Raw genomic sequence first — 12,278 nt, forward strand, 5'->3', positions numbered from 1 at the left:
CTACTGTCTATGTTTTGAGCGTTTCCTGTGTCACCAGTTTTTCTCTCCGATGCACCTCTGCAGGTTTACTGTATCCCTTGGACCTCCCCATCGTCGATGAAACACAGAAATTGCATCGGAATTAAATATAAGAGACACAATGCCGACTTAAGTACAAGAAAACTGAGTCTTTTTAGGGTCTATGTTTTGAGCGTTTCCATTGTCACCAGTTTTACATTCCGATACACCTCTGCAGGTTTACTGTATCCATTGGACCTTCACAGTGACGATGAAACACAGAAATTGCATCGGAATTAAATATAAGAGACACAATGCCGACTTAAGTCCTACGAAACTGAGTTTCTTAGGGTCTATGTTTTGAGCGTCTCCTGTGTCACCAGTTTTACATTCCGATGGACCTCTGCAGGTTTTCTGTATCCCTTGGACATCCCAATCGACGATGAAACACAGAAATTGCATCGGAATTAGATCTAAGAGACACAATGTCGACTTAAGTACAGGAAGACTGAGTCTTCCTACTGTCTACGTTTTGAGCGATTCCTGTGTCACCAGTTTTACATTCCGATGCACCTCTGCAGGTTTACTGTATCCCTTCGACCTTCGCAGTGACGATGAAAAACAGATATTGCATCAGAATTAAATATAAGAGACACAATGCCGACTTAAGTACAAGAAAACTGAGTCTTCTTAGGCTCTATGTTTTGAGCGTTTCCTGTGTCACCAGTTTTACATTTCGATGGACCTCTGCAGGTTTACTGTAGCCCTTGGAGCTTCCCATTGACGATGAAACACAGAAATTGCATCGGAATTAAATCTAAGAGACACAATGTCGACATAAGTACAGGAAGACTGAGTCTTCCTACTGTCTACGTTTTGAGCGTTTCCTGTGTCACCAGTTTTACATTCCGATGCACCTCTGCAGGTTTACTGTATCCATTGGACCTTCCCATTGACGATGAAACACGGAAATTGCATCGGATTTAAATATAAGAGACACAATGCCGACTTAAGTAAAGGAAGACTGAGTCTTCCTACTGTCTACGTTTTGAGCGTTTCCTGTGTCACCAGTTTTACATTCCGATGCACCTCTGCTGGTTTATTGTATCCATTGGACCTTCCCATTGACGATGAAACACAGAAATTGCATCGGATTTAAATATAAGGGACAAAATACCGACTTAAGTACAGGAAAACTGAGTCTTCCTACTGTCTATGTTTTGAGTGTTTCCTGTGTCACCAGTTTTACATTCCGATGCACCTCTGCAGGTTTACTGTATCCCTTGGACCTTCACAGTGACGATGAAACACAGATATTGCATCGGAATTTAATATAAGAGACACAATGCCGATTTAAGTACAGGAAGACTGAGTCTTTATACTGTCTGTGTTTTCAGCGTTTAATGTGTAATCAGTTTTACATTCTGATGCAACTCTGCAGGTTTACTGTATTCCTTGGACCTTCCCATTGACGATGAAACACAGAAATTGCATCGGAATTAAATATAAGAGACACAATGCCATTTTAAGCACTACAAAACTGAGTCACCTTAGTGTCTATGTTTTGAGCGTTTCCTGTGTCACCAGTTTTACATTCCGATGCACCTCTGCAGGTTTACTGGATCCCTTGGACCCTCACAGTGACCATGAAACACAGATATTGCATCGGAATTAAATATAAGAGACACAATGCCGATTTAAGTACAGGAAGACTGAGTCTTTATACTGTCTATGTTTTCAGTGTTTCCTGTGTAATCAGTCTTACATTCCGATGCAACTCTGCAGGTTTACTGTATTCCTTGGACCTTCCCATTGACGATGAAACACAGAAATTGCATCGGAATTAAATATAAGACACACAATGCCGACTTAAGTACTACAAAACTGAGTCTCCTTAGGGTCTATGTTTTGAGCGTTTCCTGTGTCACCAGTTTTACACTCCGATGCACCTCTGCAGGTTTACCGTATCCATTGGACCTTCCCAGTGACGATGAAACACAGAAATTGCATCGGAATTAAATGTAAGAGACACAATGCCGATTTAAGTACAGGAAGACTAAGTCTTCCTACTGTCTATGTTTTGAGCGTTTCCTGTGTCACCAGTTTTTCTCTCCGATGCACCTCTGCAGGTTTACTGTATCCCTTGGACCTCCCGATCGACGATGAAACACAGAAATTGCATCGGAATTAAATATAAGAGGCACAATGCCGACTTAAGTACGAGAAAACTGAGTCTTCCTACTGTCTATGTTTTGAGTGTTTCCTGTGTCACCAGTTTTACATTCCGATGCACCTCTGCAGGTTTACTGTATCCCTTGGACCTTCACAGTGACGATGAAACACAGAAATTGCATCGGAATTAAATATAAGAGACACAATGCCGATTTAAGTCCTACAAAACTGAGTCTTCCTACTGTCTATGTTTTGAGTGTTTCCTGTGTCACCAGTTTTACATTCCGATGCACCTCTGCAGGTTTACTGTATCCCTTGGACCTTCACAGTGACGATGAAACACAGAAATATCATCGGAATTAAATATAAGAGAGACAATGCCGACTTAAGTACAAGAGAACTGAGTCTTCTTAGGGTCTATGTTTGAGCGTTTCCTGTGTCACCAGTTTTACATTCCGATGGACCTCTGCAGGTTTTCTCTATCCCTTGGACCTCTCCATCGACGATGAAACACAGAAATTGCATCGGAATTAGATCTAAGAGACACAATGTCGACTTAAGTACGAGAAAACTGAGTGTTCTTAGGTTCTATGATTTGAGCGTTTCCATTGTCACCAGTTTTACATTCCGATACACCTCTGCAGGATTACTGTATCCATTGGACCTTCCCATTGACGATGAAACACAGAAATTGCATCGGATTTAAATATAAGAGACACAATGCCGACTTAAGTACAGGTAGACTGTGTCTTCCTACTGTCTATGTTTTGAGCGTTTCCTGTGTCACCAGTTTTACATTCCGATGCACCTTTGCAGGATTACTGTATCCATTGGACCTTCCCATTGACGATGAAACACGGAAATTGCATCGGATTTAAATATAAGAGACACAATGCCGACTTAAGTACAGGTAGACTGAGTCTTCCTACTGTCTATGTTTTGAGCGTTTCCTGTGTCACCAGTTTTACATTCCGATGCACCTCTGCAGTTTTACTGTATCGATTGGACCTTCCCATTGACGATGAAACACAGAAATTGCATCGGAATTAAATATAAGAGACACAATGCCGACTTAAGTACAGGAAGACTGAGTATTCCTACTGTCTACGTTTTGAGCGTTTCCTGTGTCACCAGTTTTACATTCCGATGCACATCTGCTGGTTTATTGTATCCATTGGACCTTCCCATTGACGATGAAACTCAGAAATTGCGTCGGATTTAAATATAAGGGACACAATACCGACTTAAGTACAGGAAAACTGAGTCTTCCTACTGTCTATGTTTTGAGTGTTTCCTGTGTCACCAGTTTTACATTCCGATGCACCTCTGCAGGTTTACTGTATCCCTTGGACCTTCACAGTGACGATGAAACACAGATATTGCATCGGAATTTATTATAAGAGACACAATGCCGATTTAAGTACAGGAAGACTGAGTCTTTATACTGTCTGTGTTTTCAGCGTTTCCTGTGTAATCAGTTTTACATTCCGATGCAACTCTGCAGGTTTACTGTATTCCTTGGACCTTCCCATTGACAAAGAAACACAGAAATTGCATCGGAATTAAATATAAGAGACACAATGCCAACTTAAGTACTCCAAAACTGAGGCTCCTTAGGGTCTATGTTTTGAGCGTTTCCTGTTTCACCAGTTTTACATTCCGATGGACCTGTGCAGGTTTTCTGTATCCCTTGGACCTCCCCATCGACGATGTAACACAGAAATTGCATCGGAATTAGATCTAAGAGACACAATGTCAACTTAAGTACAAGAAAACTAAGGCTTCTTAGGGTCTATGTTTTGAGCGTTTCCTGTGTCACCAGTTTTACATTCCGATGGACCTCAGCAGGTTTACTGTATCCCTTGGAACTTCCCATTGACGATGAAACACAGAAATTGCATCGGAATTAAATCTAAGGGACACAATGTCGACTTAAGTACAGGAAGACTGAGTCTTCCTACTGTCTACGGTTTGAGCGTTTCCTGTGTCACCAATTTTACATTCCGATGCACCTCTGCAAGTTTATTGTATCCATTGGACCTTCCCATTGACGATGAAACACAGAAATTGCATCGGATTTAAATATAAGGGACACAATACCGACTTAAGTACAGGAAAACTGAGTCTTCCTACTGTCTATGTTTTGAGTGTTTCCTGTGTCACCAGTTTTACATTCCGATGCACCTCAGCAGGTTTACTGTATCCCTTGGACCTTCACAGTGACGATTAAACACAGATATTGCATCGGAATTTAATATAAGAGACACAATGCCGATTTAAGTACAGGAAGACTGAGTCTTTATACTTTCTATGTTTTCAGCGTTTCCTGTGTAATCAGTTTTACATTCCGATGCAACTCTGCAGGTTTACTGAATTCCTTGGACCTTCCCATTGACGATGAAACACAGAAATTGCATCGGAATTAAATATAAGAGACACAATGCCGACTTAAGTACTATAAAACTGAGTCTCCTTAGGGTCTATGTTTTGAGCGTTCCTGTGTCACCAGTTTTACATTCCGATGGACCTGTGAAGGTTTTCTGTATCCCTTGGACCTCCCCATCGACGATGAAACACAGAAATTGCATCGGCATTAGATCTAAGAGACACAATGTCTACTTAAGTACAAGAAAACTGAGTCTTCTTAGGGTCTATGTTTGAGCGTTTCCTGTGTCACCAGTTTTACATTCCGATGGACCTCAGCAGGTTTACTGTATCCCTTGGACCTTCCCATTGACAATGAAACACAGAAAGTGCATCAGAAATTTAATCTAAGGGACACAATGTCGACTTAAGTACAGGAAGACTGAGTCTTCCTACTGTCTACGTTTTGAGCGTTTCCTGTGTCACCAGTTTTACATTCCGATGCACCTCTGCAGGTTTCCTGTATCCATTGAACCTTCCCATTGACGATGAAACACAGAAATTGCATCGGAATTAAATATAAGAGACACAATGCCGACGTAAGTACAATAAAACTGTGTCTTCTTAGGGTCTATGTTTTGAGCGTTTCCTGTGTCACCAATTTTACATTCCGATACACCTCTGCAGGTTTACTGTATTCCTTGGACCTCCCCATCGACGATGAAACACAGAAATTACATCGGAATTGAATCAAAGAGACACAATGTCGACTTAAGTACAGGAAGACTGAATCTTCCTACTGTCTACGTTTTGAGCGATTCCTGTGTCACCAGTTTTACATTCCGATGCACCTCTGCAGGTTTACTGTATCCCTTCGACCTTCGCAGTGACGATGAAAAACAGATATTGCATCGGAACTAAATATAAGAGACACAATGCCGACTTAAGTACAAGAAAACTGAGTCTTCTTAGGCTCTATGCTTTGAGCGTTTCCTGTGTCACCAGTTTTACATTCCGATGGACCTCTGCAGGTTTACTGTATCCCTTGGACCTTCCCATTGACGATGAAACACAGAAATTGCATCGTTATTAAATCTAAGAGACACAATGTCGACTTAAGTACAGGAAGACTGAGTCTTCCTACTCTCTACGTTTTGAGCGTTTCCTGTGTCACCAGTTTTACATTCCGATACACCTCTGCAGGTTTACTGTATCCATTGGACCTTCCCATTGACGATGAAACACAGAAATTGCATCGGATTTAAATATAAGAGACACAATGCCGACTTAAGTATAGGTAGACTGAGTCTTCCTACTGTCTATGTTTTGAGCGTTTCCTGTGTCAATAGTTTTACATTCCGATGCACCTCTGCAGTTTTACTGTATCGATTGGACCTTCCCATTGACGATGAAACACAGAAATTGCATCGGAATTAAATATAAGAAACTCAATGCCGACTTAAGTACAGGAAGACTGAGTCTTCCAACTGTCTACGTTTTGAGCGTTTCCTGTGTCACCAGTTTTACATTCCGATGCACCTCTGCACGTTTACTGTATCCATTGGACCTTCCCATTGACGATGAAACACAGAAATTGCATCGGAATTAAATATAAGAGGCACAATGCCGACTTAAGTACAGGAAGACTGAGTCTTTATACTGTCTATGTTTTCAGCGTTTCCTGTGTCACCAGTTTTACATTCCGATGCAACTCTGCAGGTTTACTGTATTCCTTGGACCTTCCCATTGACGATGAAACACAGAAATTGCATCGGCATTAAATATAAGAGACACAATGCAGACTTAAGTACTACAAAACTGAGTCTCCTTAGGGTCTATGTTTTGAGCGTTTCCTGTGTCACCAGTTTTACATTCCGATGCACCTCTGCAGGTTTACTATATCCATTGGACCTTCCCAGTGACGATGAAACACAGAAATTGCATCGGAATTAAATATAAGAGACACAATGCCGACTTAAGTACAGGAAGACAGAGTCTTCCTACTGTCTATGTTTTGAGCGTTTCCTGTGTCACCAGTTTTTCACTCCGATGCACCTCTGCAGGTTTACTGTATCCCTTGGACCTCCCCATCGACGATGAAACACAGAAATTGCATCGGAATTATATATAAGAGACACAATGCCGAATTAAGTACAAGAAAACTGAGTCTTCTTAGGGTCTATGTTTTGGGCGTTTCCATTGTCACCAGTTTTACATTCCGATACACCTCTGCAGGTTTACTGTATTCCTTGGACCTTCACAGTGACGTTGAAACACAGAAATTGCATCGGAATTAAATATAAGAGACACAATGCCGACGTAAGTACTACAAAACTGAGTCTTCTTAGGGTCTATGTTTTGAGCGTTTCCTGTGTCACCAGTTTTACATTCCGATGCACCTCTGCAGGTTTACTGTATCCATTGGACCTTCCCAGTGACGATGAAACACAGAAATAGCATCGGATTTAAATATAAGAGAGACAATGCCGAATTAAGTACAAGAGAACTGAGTCTTCTTAGGGTCTATGATTTGAGCGTTTCCTGTGTCACTAGTTTTACATTCCGATGGACCTCTGCAGGTTTTCTGTATCCCTTAGACCTCCCCATCGACGATGAAACACAGAAATTGCATCGGAATTGGATCTAAGAGACACAATGTCGACTTAAGTACAGGAAGACTGAGTCTTCCTACTGTCGACGTTTTGAGCGATTCCTGTGTCACCAGTTTTACATTCCGATGCACCTCTGCAGGTTTACTGTATCCCTTGGACCTTCCCATTGACGATGAAACACAGAAATTGAATCGGAATTAAATCTAAGAGACACAATGTCGACTTAAGTACAGGAAGACTGAGTCTTCCTACTACGTTTTGAGCGTTTCCTGTGTCACCAGTTTTACATTCCGATGCACCTCTGCAGGTTTGCTGTATCCATTGAACCTTCCCATTGACGATGAAACACAGAAATTGCATCGGATTTAAATATAAGAGACAGAATGCCGACTTAAGTACAGGAAGAGTAAGTCCTCCTACTGTCTATATTTTGAGCGTTTCCTGTGACACCGGTTTAACATTCCGATTCACCTCTGCAGATTTACTGTATACCTTGGACCTTCACAGTGACGATGAAACACAGAAATTGCATCGGAATTAAATATAAGAGACACAATACCGACTTAAATACTACAAAACTGAGTCTCCTTAGGGTCTATGTTTTGAGCGTTTCCTGTGTCACCAGTTTTACATTCCGATGTACCTCTGCAGGTTTACTGTATCCCTTGGACCTTCCCAGTGACGATGAAACACAGAAATTGCATCGGTATTAAATATAAGAGACACAATGCCGACTTAAGTACAGGAAGACTGAGTCTTCCTACTGTCTATGTTTTGAGCGTTTCCTGTGTCACCAGTTTTTCTCTCCGATGCACCTCTGCAGGTTTACTGTATCCATTGGACCTTCACAGTAACGATGAAACACAGAAATAGCATCGGAATTAAATATAAGAGAGACAATGCCGAATTAAGTACAAGAGAACTGAGTCTTCTTAGGGTCTATGATTTGAGCGTTTCCTGTGTCACTAGGATTACATTCCGATGGACCTCTGCAGGTTTTCTGTATCCCTTAGACCTCCCCATCGACGATGAAACACAGAAATTGCATCGGAATTAGATCTAAGAGACACATTGTCGACTTAAGTACAGGAAGACTGAGTCTTCCTACTACGTTTTGAGCGTTTCCTGTGTCACCAGTTTTACATTCCGATGCACCTCTGCAGGTTTACTGTATCCATTGAAGCTTCCCATTGACGATGAAACACAGAAATTGCATCGGATTTAAATATAAGAGACAGAATGCCGACTTAAGTACAGGAAGACTGAGTCCTCCTACTGTCTATATTTTGAGCGTTTCCTGTGACACCGGTTTTACATTCCGATGCACCTCTGCAGGTTTACTGTATACCTTGGACCTTCCCAGTGACGATGAAACACAGAAATTGCATCGGAATTAAATATAAGAGACACAATACCGACTTAAATACTACAAAACTGAGTCTCCTTAGGGTCTATGTTTTGAGCGTTTCCTGTGTCACCAGTTTTACATTCCGATGTACCTCTGCAGGTTTACTGTATCCCTTGGACCTTCCTAGTGACGATGAAACACAGAAATTGCATCGGAATTAAATATAAGAGACACAATGCCGACTTAAGTACAGGAAGACTGAGTCTTCCTACTGTCTATGTTTTGAGCGTTTCCTGTGTCACCAGTTTTTCTCTCCGGTGCACCTCTGCAGGTTTACTGTATCCCTTGGACCTCCCCATCGACGATGAAACACGGAAATTGCATCGGAATTAGATATAAGAGACACAATGCCGACTTAAGTACGAGAAAACTGAGTCTTCTTAGGGTCTATGTTTTGAGCGTTTCCATTGTCACCAGTTTTACATTCCGTTACACCTCTGCAGGTTTACTGTATCCATTGGACCTTCACAGTGGCGATGAAACAAAGAAATTGCATCGGAATTAAATATAAGAGACACAATGCCGACTTAAGTACTACAAAACTGAGTCTTCTTAGGGTCTATGTTTTGAGCGTTTCCTGAGTCACCAGTTTTACATTCCGATGCACCTCTGCAGGTTTACTGTATCCATTGGACCTTCCCAGTGACAATGAAACACAGAAATAGCATCGGAATTAAATATAAGAGAGACAATGCCGACTTAAGTACAAGAGAACTGAGTCTTCTTAGGGTCTATGTTTTGAGCGTTTCGTGTGTCACCAGTTTTACATTCCGATGGATTTCTGCAGGTTTTCTGTATCCCTTGGACCTCCACATCGACGATGAAACACGGAAATTGCATCGGAATTAAATCTAAGAGACACAATGTCGACTTAAGTACAGGAAGACTGAGTCTTTATACTGTCTATGTTTTCAGCGTTTCCTGTGTAATCTGTCTTACATTCCGATGCAAATCTGCAGGTTTACTGTATCCATTGGACCTTCCCATTGGCGATGAAACACAGAAATTGCAGCGGATTTAAATATAAGAGACACAATGCCGACTTAAGAACAGCTAGACTGAGTCTTCCTACTGTCTATGTTTTGAGCGTTTCCTGTGTCACCATTTTTACATTCCGCTGCACCTCTGCAAGTTTACTGTATCGATTGGACCTTCCCATTGACGATGAAACACAGGAATTGCATCGGAATTAAATATAAGAGACAAAATGCCGACTTAAGTACAGGAAGACTGAGTCTTCCTATTGTCTACGTTTTGAGCGTTTCCTGTGTCACCAGTTTTACATTCCGATGCACCTCTGCAGGTTTACTGTATCCATTGGACCTTCCCATTGACGATGAAACACAGAAATTGCATCGGATTTAAATATAAGGTACACAATGCCGACTTAAGTACAGGAAGACTGAGTCTTCCTACTGTCTATATTTTGAGCGTTTCCTGTGTCACCAGTTTTACATTCCGATGCACCTCTGCAGATTTACTGGATCCCTTGGACTCTCACAGTGACGATGAAACACAGATATTGCATCGGAATTAAATATAAGAGACACAATGCCGATTTAAGTACAGGAAGACTGAGTCTTTATACTGTCTATGTTTTCAGCGTTTCCTGTGTAATCAGTCTTACATTCCGATGCAAATCTGCAGGTTTACTGTATCCTTTGGACCTTCACAGTGGCGATGAAACACAGAAATTGCTTTGGAATTAAATATAAGAGATACAATGCCGACTTAAGTACAGGAAGACTGTGTCTTCCTACTGCCTATGTATTGAGCGTTTCCTGTGTCACCAGGTTTACATTCCGATGCACCTCTGCAGGTTTACTGTATCCATTCGACATTCACAGTCACGATGAAACACAGAAATTGCATCGGAATTAAATATAAGAGACACAATGCCGACTTAAGTACAAGAAAACTGAGTCTTCTTAGGGTCTATGTTTTGAGCGTTTCCTGTGACACCAGTTTTACATTACGATGCACCTCTGCAGGTTTACTGTATCCATTGGACCTTCACAGTGACGATGAAACACAGAAGTTGCATCGGATTTAAATATAAGAGACACAATGCCGACCTAAGTACTACAAAACTGAGTCTCCCTAGGGTCTATGTTTTGAGCGTTACCTGTGTCACCAGTTTTACATTCCGCTGCACCTCTGCATCGTTTACTGTATCCATTGGACCTTCCCAGTGACGATGAAACACAGAAATTGTATCGGAATTAAATATAAGAGACACAATGCCGACTTAAGTACAAGAAAACTGAGTCTTCTTAGGGTCTATGGTTTGAGCGTTTCCTGTGTCACCAATTTTACATTCCGATGGACCTCTGCAGGTTTTCTGTATCCCTTGGACCTTCCCATCGACGATGAAACACAGAAATTGCATCGGAATTAGATCTAAGAGTCACAATGTTGACTTAAGTACAGGAAGACTGAGTCTTCCTACTGTCTACGTTTTGAGCGTTTCCTGTGTCACCAGTTTTACATTCCGATGCACCTCTGCAGGTTTACTGTATCCATTGGACCTTCCCATTGACGATGAAACACAGAAATTGCATCGGATTAAAATATAACAGACACAATGCCTACTTAAGTACAGGAAGACTGAGTCATCCTACTGTCTATGTTTTGAGCGTTTCCTGTGTCACCAGTTTTAAGTTGCGATGCACCTCTGCAGGTTTACTGTATCCATTGGACCTTCCCATTGACGATGAAACACAGAAATTGCATCTGATCTAATATATAAGAGACACAATGCCGACTTAAGTACAGGAAGACTGAGTCTTCCTACTGTCTATGCTTTGAGCGTTTCCTGTGTCACCAGTTTTACATTCCGATGCACCTCTGCAGGTTTACTGTATAAATTAGACCTTCCCATTGACGATGAAACACAGAAATTGCATCGGAATTAAATATAAGAGACACAATGCCGACTTAAGTACAAGAAAACTGAGTCTTCTTACGGTCTATGCTTTGAGCGTTTCCTGTGTCACCAGTTTTACATTCCGATGCACCTCTGCAGGTTTACTGTATCCCTTGGACCTTCACTGTGACGATGAAACACAGATATTGCATCGGAATTAAATATAAGAGACACAATGCCGATTTGAGTACAGGAAGACTGAGTCTCCATAATGGCTATGCTTTCAGCGTTTCCTGTGTAATCAGTTTTACATTCCGATGCACCTCTGCAGGTTTACTGTATTCCTTGGACCTTCCCATTGACGATGAAACACAGAAATTTCATCGGAATTAAATATAAGAGACACAATGCCAACTTAAGTACAGGAAGACTGTCTTCCTACTGTCTATGTTTTGCGCTTTTTCTGTGTCACCAGTTTTACATTCCGATGCACCTCTGCAGGTTTACTGTATCCATTGGACCTTCACAGTGACGATGAAACACAGAAATTGCTTTGGAATTGAATATAAGAGATACAATGCCGACTTAAGTACAGGAAGACTGTGTCTTCCTACTGTCTATATATTGAGCGTTTCCTGTGTCACCAGGTTTACATTCCGATGCACCTCTGCAGGTTTACTGTGTTCATTGGACCTTCACAGTGACGACGAAACACAGATATTGCATCGGAATTAAATATAAGAGACACAATGCCGACCTAAGTACTACAAAACTGAGTCTCCTTAGGGTCTATGATTTGAGCGTTTCCAGTGTCACCAGTTTTACATTCCGCTGCACCTCTGCAGGTTTACTGTATCCA

This window comes from Schistocerca nitens, chromosome 6 (genome assembly GCF_023898315.1).
Source record: "Schistocerca nitens isolate TAMUIC-IGC-003100 chromosome 6, iqSchNite1.1, whole genome shotgun sequence".
Classification (NCBI taxonomy): Eukaryota; Metazoa; Arthropoda; class Insecta; order Orthoptera; family Acrididae; genus Schistocerca; species Schistocerca nitens.